At 35.6% G+C, this 9,499-nt stretch overlaps 1 pseudogene; it reads right to left on the reverse strand.

Annotated features, from left to right (window-relative positions):
• Positions 1-5,119: 5,119 nt before the first annotated feature.
• LOC102729456 (transcription initiation factor TFIID subunit 11-like) lies at positions 5,120-6,487 on the reverse strand (annotated as a pseudogene).
• Positions 6,488-9,499: the final 3,012 nt, after the last annotated feature.

Consider the following 9,499-nt stretch of genomic DNA (forward strand, 5'->3'; position numbering starts at 1 on the left):
CTTCTCATATGTTGTTGGATTCAGTTTGCTAGTATCTTGAGGATTGTGCATCTGTATTCATAAGAAACATTGGCCTATGGTTTCTTCTTTTCTGTAGTTTTCATTTCTTCTTCTTTTCTGCTTTCTTTGCCTAATTTTATTATCAGGGTGATCCCTTTCAAATGAGTTGGGAAATGCTACCTCCTCTTCTGTTCTTTGAAAGAGTGAAGAATTGGTATTCATTCTTCTTTGAATGTTTGGTAGAAATCAGCCATATTGGCTTGGGCTTCTTTGTGACTAGTTTTTTTTTTTTTTTTTAAATTGTGGACTCAATCTCTTCACTTTTTATAGATCTATTCTGATTGTCTATTTCTTGTTGTGTCAGTCTTAGTAATGTGTGTCTTTCTAAGATTTTCTCTATTTGTTCTAAGTCATCTGATTTGTTGATGTGCACTGTTCATAGTGTTCCTTCATACTCCTTTTTATTTATGTTAAGGTTGGTATTTATGTGATGTCTGCTCTTTCATTTCTGATTCTAGCAATTTGAATCTTTCCTCCTTTCCTTTTGGTCAAACTAGGCAAAGGTTAGTTAATTTTTTTGTTGATCTGTTCAAGGAACCTGATTTTCTATTCTCTGTTTCATTAATTTCCATCCCAATCTTTTAACTTTTCTCTTGCCTGCTTTAGGTTCAGTTTTCTCTCCTCTCCCCAATATCTAAGTTAGAAGTTTAGATTTTTGATTTGAGATATCTGTTATTTCTTTTTTAAAATATAGGCATTTATAGCTATAAATTTCCCTCTAACAATTCCTTTAGCTGCATCCCATAAGTTTTGATATGTTGTGTCTTTATTTTCATTCATTGCAGGGTATTTTTGGATTTACTTAATTTCTTCATTGACCTATTGGTTGTTTGAGAATATGTTTTTTGATTTCCATATATTTGTGAGTTTCCTTAATTATTTTTAATGATTTTTAATTTTATTTCACTGTTGAGAGCACATATTTAGTATTATTTCTATCCTTTTAAATGAATTGAAGTTTCTTTTATGACATAGCATATGGTCTATTTTGGAGAATGTCTCATGTGCCCTTGAGAAAAGTATGTATTCTGTTGTTGGATAGAGTGTTCTACAGATGTTTGTTAGATCTAGTTGTTTTGTAGTGTTCAAATCTATTTTTTGGTTGATTTTCTCTTTAGTTGTCTTTATTATTATTGAAGGCAGGATATTGAAGTCTTCAACTGTTATTATTGTCTATTTCTCTCTTCATTTCTGTCACTTTTTGCCTTATATGTTTTGGTGCTCTGTGATTAGGTGCATGTACATTGATAATTGTTGTATATTCCTGTTAGATTGACCCTTTTATCATTATAAAATATCTCTCTTTATCTCTAGTACTATTTTTTAAAGTCTATTTTGCTTAATACAATAGAGCTACTCCAGTTTTTCTGTGGGTTGCCCTTTGCATGATGTATCTTTTTCCATCATTTTACTTTTGTGTCTTTGAATTTAAAGTGCTTCTCCTATAGACAACATATAATTGAATCATTTTTTTAAATCCAGTCTGACAATCTCTACTTTTTGATTGGCTTGTTTAATCCAGTTACATTCAGTGTTATTATTGTTACAGTTGCATTCATGCCAGCTATTTAAAATTTTGTTTTCTATGTGTCTCATGTCTTTTTGTTCTTTTATTTCTTCTTTTGCATTGAGTATTTTCTAATGTAACATTTAAGCTTCACTATTGATTTTCTCACTATACTTTTTGAGCTTTAGTGATAGTTCTAGGGTTTACCATATATATATATATTTTTAAACTGATCAGAATCAGCTTCAGGTTATGATAGCTTAACTCCAGAAATATATAGAAAATACTACTCCTATGTAACTCTATTTCTTTTCTCCCCTTTTTGTGGTATTATTGTTATACATGTTATATCTATTAATGTTACAAACCCCAAAATACTTTGTATTAATTATCACTTTAGCATCTTTAGCTATTCCTTTAACCTATAACATTTTTGCTCTTTTCTACCTCCTCTGTGTTATTAGAAAATATATATTACATATATATAAATAATTATAAATAATATATAAATCACATATGTATAAAAATTGGTTTTTAAAATCAGAAAAGAGAAAGAAAAGAAGAAAGTTTAAAAAATATGCAGTAGTAATGTCTTTTACTATTCTATAATTACACCTACTGGTACTCTTTGTTCATATGAATGTGAATTACCATCTGGGATTACTTGCTTTCAGCAAGGCAGTTCTGCTAGAAACAAACAATTCTGTTTTTTTTTTTTTTTTTTTATTACGGAAAATCTTCATTTCACCTTCATTTGAGAATAAGTTTTGCCAGATATGGGATTCTTAGTTGACTTTTCTAACCACTGCCTTTTGACTTCTGCTGAGATTTTTAGCTGTTAATCTTATTGGAGTTTCATTTAAGTGATGTTATTTTTTCTCTTGCTGCTTTCAAGATTTTCTCTTTGTCAGCATTTTTAGTAGGGTGTGTCTGTGGATCTTTGTGTTTCTACATGGAGTAAGTTGACCTTTCTAGATGTGTAGGCTATAGTTTTTCAATAAATATAGAAGTTTTTAGCCATTATTTCTTTGAATATTTTTTCTCATTTCTTTCCCTCCTCTCATGATATTCTTATTATACATATTTTAATGTTCTTAATGTTGTTCCACATTTCTCTGAGTCTCTATTCATTTATCTTCATTTTTTTTCCTTCTCTGATTAGGCTTGCATAATTTCTGTCAACCCATTTTCAAGTTTGTTAATTCTTTCTTCTGCCATTTCATATCTGTTGTTGAGCCCCAGTGAATCTTTTTTATATCAGTTATTGTACTTTTTAGCTCCATAATTTCCATTTAGTTATTTTATTTTTTATAATTTCAGTCTCTTTATTGATATTGGTATTCTTTATTTGATGCAACATTGTCATTATACCTCTTTTTATTTCTTTAATCATGCTTTCTTTTAGTTCTGTGAACAAATTTTCAATGGATACTTTGAAATCTTTTCTAAGTTGTGTAAGTCTTTCATTGGCTGGGCTGTTGCTGGGAAAGGAGAAAATCTTCCTCCTCCCCCTCCTCTTCCTCCTGGTAGAAAGCATAGGCTTCTCCCTGTTTGAAATGCAAGGTGTGCCTCTTCCTGTTGGTTGTGCAATGGGCTACGAGGAGTGGGATGGCATGAGAGCTCCCCCTTCTGGCTTCCCATCTCCATTTTAAATGAGGTTTATTGTATTCATTTCCATAACCACAACCTCCATTATTCTTGAGGGCACCCTCAGGTTTAAACTTCTCCATGTGCAGTTGCAAATGAAGCCAGTTCCTCTGGGAGATCAGCAGCCATCTGTTTTACAGTCTGTTCTTCCCCCAGACAAAATCTCTGAGTCAGCGCTCTGGAGCTGGTAGTGGAGATGGTGGAAAGTGTTTCTCTGAGTGACACTCTTGCTCTTGGAGCTGAGTGCTTGGGTCTGTGTTTTGTGGGGTGCAGACAGCATAGAGATGCAAATAGAGAATATGGAAAGCAAGGGGGAACTCTGTGGCATTGGATCAGAATTACAAATATGAGGGTAAACATCATATACACACATATTAATACACACACATCCCTATACATACAGGTTCATTTGTTGGTTTTTCTGGTTCTGTTCTAGTTTTGGAACTTCAGTGAGGCAGAAGAGCTCCTATATAGTTGTAATAGTTGGGCTAATAATATGTGGCTGACTTACTTGATGTATTTTGCATTAAACCAGAGGCAAAAGCTAATTCCTTGCCATAAGACTGTTTTTGCAAACTATATTCCCTTATGGGTGTAGAAGACCAGATAAAAAGCATGAAATTAATTTTTATTAGAGAGGGCAAAAACTATAACCTCTTCCTGATGACTTTTTGGAAGATCACGTAAGAAGAGTTCCAAGGTTAAATATAAATTGAATCTTGGAGAAATTGTCAGGTTTTTACAGATACAAATTTTTCTTTTTGTGTAGGGTTGGTGATTTGCATGAATCCCAATTTGGCATATGTTTTTCAGTACACATTAATGAACCATTCACACTGTATGTGGCAGAAAGCAGTGGAAAATAGAAAGTAATTGACATTAAAATGAAGTTTTTAATCTATGGTGGGTATAGATTTGCATTATTGTCCTTGTATGAAAAATGAAGGTTACTACTTCTTCCTGTCTGATAAATTTTCACATACCTGAGAGAGGGATAAAGAGAAAGAAAGAGAGATAGAGAGAAGGAGTATCAAACCAAGTAAAAAAAATTTGTATAAAATTTTGAGGTAATAAAGGGAACTTAAAAAAGTCAAATTACTATTGGGGCGCCTGGGTGGTTCAGTCAGTTAAGCATCTGCCTTTGGCTCAGGTCATGATCCCAGCATCCTGGGATCAAGCCCTGCGTCAGGCTTCCTGCTCAGTGGGGAGCCTGCTTTTCCCTCTCTAGCTACCCCCCCGCCCACTTGTGTTCCCTCTCTCACTGTCTCTCTCTGTCAAATAAATAAAATCTTTAAAAGAAAATCAAATTACTTTTTGTGATACAGTTTATATAAAACAGGTGCTTCAAAATGATATATGATACATAATGAATATTATTCATATAATTTCTTAGTTTTGTTTTATTTATTTAATTTTTTTTTTTTTACAAGTTGGAAAACCATTTAATGATCACTCACTAAAATCCGTAAGAGAACTTTAAATGTTTACAGGGATAAACTTTTCCACTACTCTTGCTATCACTATGTTCTTCATTGTAGAATATCATAAGTCAAAAGTTTCTGGTTGTTTCATCTACTTAAAACCAGATGGAAGAAATAACCTAAGTCATAGCAACTTCATGCTTCAGTTTGAAACTGCCCAAGCTCTCTTGGAAATGCTTTCTCTCTGAAAGCTGCTTCCCTGTCTAGAAGATGCTTAAGGCCCATGTACCTTTTTTCTTCCAAATAGCCAAGAGACCATTAAATGCCTCAAAATGCCCAAAGAGGTCCCAATATTTAGTCAAGGCAACTATGAAACAGGTCGCATGCTTTTTAGATATGATGAATATCAGAGTTCTGAGAAAGACATTAAAACCATCATGGAATTCTTGGAGGGCTGAGATATTAAAGCACCAGGGCAAAAGTCTCATGCAATAGGAAGGAGTCTGGAACCAGTATTTCTTCCTTCAGTACGAGGCCTTTGTAGGCTCTGGTCTAGAAGAAGATTTTTTTGTGCTTTGAGTTGGGATTGGTATTTGGCCCTTTGACTTGAACCTCCGAACAGCCTCTCTCCTATGTTTGGGTTGTAGTGGTGGCATTTCTCCCCACTTTTCACACACATCCAGTGCTTCTTCTATCACCTCCTTGATGAAAACCCTGTAAATACCAGACAGCAATAACAACATTCTGAGACACAGGTGCCAGTGATGGACTGGATCAGCCATTCATTCATTCATTCATTTATTTTAAAGATTTCATTCATTTGAGAGAGAGAGAGAGCAAGCAGGAGGAGAGACAGAGGGAGAGGAGAAGCAGGCTCCCTGCTGAGCAGGGAGCCCTTAGTGGGTGTTGGGGAGCTGGATCCCAGGACCCCAGGATCAGGACCTGAGCCAAAGCAGACTCAACCGATTGAGCCACCTGGGTGCCTCTGGATCAGCCTTTTAATGGCTGCCAAGGGGAAAGCTGACTGGTGATACATTTCATAAAGGTTCAACAGCTTCTCAGAAAAAGAAAAAAATAGGATTTATATCTTTTAAATCTCATCTTCACTTTCTGCTTCTTTTCTTTTTTTTCTTTGGTATCTATTTTCATTTTTTTGGCTGCAGGAGTAAGTAATGATGAGTCTTCCTTTTTACTGCTGTTAAATCTAGGATGTCCTGACTCTTGAGCTTTCCTTCAGCCGCGGCTTTTTTCTAGTCCCCATCTCCATTCCCATCAGTTTCCTCTGGGATTCCATCTGTAAATGTAGCCCCAGGGCCAGGGGCAGGGGCTGGTTCATCTGACTTTCCTGTCTCTCCACCTTTCTCGGTGGGTGACTGGCAGGCATTATCTATAGTGGCAAGAAAAAGAGGGGAGAGGTCATGGTTCTGTCAGACTCTGGAGTTGGGGGCACGCCTGGCCTCTTAATTTCAAATAAAAATAATCCACATAATATGCTAATCATATGGAAAATGTAAACACACCACATTTGTTGTTGAGGAGTTTATTAGTGCTCAGATATTTCTGCATATCAAAAGAAAAATTATAAGTAACAATAATTGTTTTTAATACTTACCATGTTCATTGGTTGGAGGAATTAACTTACTTGTTAATCATATTCTGGAAATATTTGGGGCTTATATTTGGAGTGGCAAATTTCTGTCCAGTGGAAGACTCTGGAGGCCTATGAAGTATGAGCGAAGAAAAACAACGTTGTTCAGTACAAGTATTTCCATGATTAAACCTTTAAAAATGTCAATCAAAATCGAGTTATTATTTCTGAAACTGGAAAGATACAGTGTGGCAAATTACCCATAGTACATACTCTAAATTTTGCCATTCAGGTGGAACTGTTTGAACACCCACATTTTGTGCTTTACTTTCTTCCTGTTCCTGAGTTCATTCCCTTTTATTTCTATTGGTAGCTCTTAGATTGATCCTCCCTGCTTTGAATAATTCACCATCTAAATAAAAGTAACAACATCAAAGCCTCTCAGACTTAATACACTCCATTCCAGCTTGGGCTCCCACGGGTTGATCTGAAGGAGCCTGAAGAATTAATCACCCAGGATAAGAGCCTCAAGCTTTTCATACATTTAATGCTCAAGTAAGTCACTTTCAGAAAAAAAAAAATTCTCTTTCCCTTTTGTTTTTGTGTTTAGTTTTCTAAACACTGTCATTCTGTTTCCACTTCAGCTCCGGATCCCCGGGATGTCTTGGCACCAAACACATGTAAAACAAATAAACACCTTCTTGCACACTCTAACAAGTGTAGCAATTAGTCTCTGAGCACAGCTTGCTCTCCACCATGGCAACTCATTTGGTGCTGGTTGTTATCGTAGGAGAACAACTTTGAATCAGCAACATTTGTTTGATTCTGCAGTTTTCACCCCTGTCTGGGTGGTGGCTTCCTGTACATTCCTTTCAAAATAGCAAGTTCTACACTGGTATGAAATGAGCTGCCACCCAGCATACAACACTTAACTCCTGTGTGTCACCTTGTCACACTTTCATGGAACTTTCAGCAGTGGGTGATCTTCATTCCATATGGGCTGTAATAACTACTTGCTGTGGTGTGAATTACAGATGAGTTCAGTCTTTTTTCCCTTTTCGTTGTATGATCGTATTGGCTTAAAATAGGATTAATAATCCTTGGTATATATTTATAAGCAGCCTGCATTCTGAGATACAAAATAGTATTTGGAAGTACCCAAGTGGTATCTTTAGTAGGTAAGTGAGAAAACACTTGCTTTCATTTTATGTATGCCACAGAGAGGCTAAAGATTTTCTTTGAGTTGGTGCAGAAATTGGAAGGTTGAACATAAAAGTCCCTGTCTGTGGCATTATTTGATATATTATCCTACCTTCCTAAATGATTTTATTTCAGAAATGATGGATTCTTTTTGTGGGGGAGGGGCTAAGGCATGTTAAAATATGTCTTTTGTTCTGAAATACAGTGTTGTAAGTTATGGCACAGAATGCGCTTTTTCATCAGTAATATATAATATACCGTATTTTTTTGTATGAATTAGTATTATTTGGAAACTGAACCAAATGTTTCTAGCTACAAAAAATTGCTATTGAACTTTGTTTCAGGGTACTAACTTCTACCTTTTCTCAACATTATTAGTCAAATTCCCTAGATCTTTTCTTCAGCAATACAGGGTACGTGTGAATAACAAAATTAATAAACTCTCACTAGGTTCTAGTCCCAGCTCTGTGGCTAAGTGTGTGACTTTGGGTAAGCTGAGTAGCCTTTAGGATTCAATGCTTCACCAGTTATACAAAATGGTTACACTAAGTGGTTTTCTAAAGCTCTTTATGGTTCTAAAATGCACTGTTTTTATTCTTACCAAACAATTCTTGCACTTGGAGGATTTGATTCTAAGTGATATCATATGGAACTCTGCTTTATTTTTCTGTGTAAATTATGAAAGAATTGAACTATTAACATCTAACAACTATTTACTGTAACTCTACTTATGCTAGTCATTGTGCTAAAAGCTAGATACAAGTGAGTACAATAAAAACACACTTGCTGCCCCACTTTCAGAGAGATTATGTTCCAGTGTACAACAGATAAACAAGTAATCAGGAAAATAATTACAGATTGTGGTAGGTGGCAATAAGTAAATAAACAAAGAGCTGAGATTGAGAATAGTGGGTATGGGAAGGTGGTCCTTTCCATAAGGTAATCAGGGATAGCTTTGCAGGTTTTGGTTTCTTTAGAAATTTTGGTCACAAGAAAAGCCACACCAACTACTCTTGCTTGTATGATACCATCTCTTTGGTAGGAGAAGATGGTGGTGTGGGAGGAATATGAGATGTGATTTCAGAGAAGGTGAATGGCAATGTACTGGTGCCTTGTGCTCACCATGTGTTTTGGACAAGTCTCTTTGTTCTTCTGGACTTGTTTCCTCATTGTTATGGTGCTTACAGAGCACTTACCCACCAAACTCCCGAGGGATTCAGAAAAACTTTGCCAACTCTCAAATGAGTGCTCAGTTTTTTTTTTTTTTTAAACATATCAGTGAGAGAAAGATTTAAAAATCATCAAACACCTTTTCCTCAATTCTTAATTTTAGCAAGAAGCAAGAAAAGCCATGAGGTAAACAGGCACAGTGGAAAGGCCAAGCAGAAATGCAGAAAAGTAGGGTGGTGAATGAAGACAGGTTTGCTGTGGTCAAGTGATATCTACAGTTTTCTTCCTTCTTTAGTCCCATTTCTACCACTATATCCGAATAGTGTTCCTTTTTCAGTGGAAGGGATTTTTGCTCTTTTATTCCATAAATTGTGAATAAGGCTTTCCTTATAATTTCCTTATTGGAATGAGCTAGAGTTTAAGTAGAATGTAGTGCTGGGATCTTTCTGTAGTAACATTGAAAGGCCTGTAAATATCACTTGTGAAATAGTCATGTAATGGACAGCCCTTTAATTGGAGTGGCAGCATAAATTCAGAAATAGCTATTTAGAGTGTTCATTTCCTCATGTGAGAATTTATCATAGATACCATCTCTTATGTTTCTTGTTACAAACTTCATCAAGTTTTCTCAGTTGCTAAACCAGTAAGAGAAGCTTCTTTATTATATGTTTGCAATATAAAGGAGAATCTCATTTCGCTCACTTTCTTTAAAATGTTACTATCCAAATGCCAAGCCAAGTGTTTAGTGCTGATAGGGCTGCATTTGATAACAGCATTAGCACATCCTTATTGGTTCTGCATATATAGCAAAAGCTACAGAGTCCCTTGGCAAGACTTACCCAGTTCAGTCTATGGTATCTTTAGGATGTCTGCATCTATAAATATATAAGCCAGGCTTAGGCTTTT

The sequence above is a fragment of the Leptonychotes weddellii genome, chromosome 14 (assembly GCF_054177405.1).
Source record: "Leptonychotes weddellii isolate Sample4059 chromosome 14, ASM5417740v2, whole genome shotgun sequence".
In the NCBI taxonomy this organism is placed as follows: Eukaryota; Metazoa; Chordata; class Mammalia; order Carnivora; family Phocidae; genus Leptonychotes; species Leptonychotes weddellii.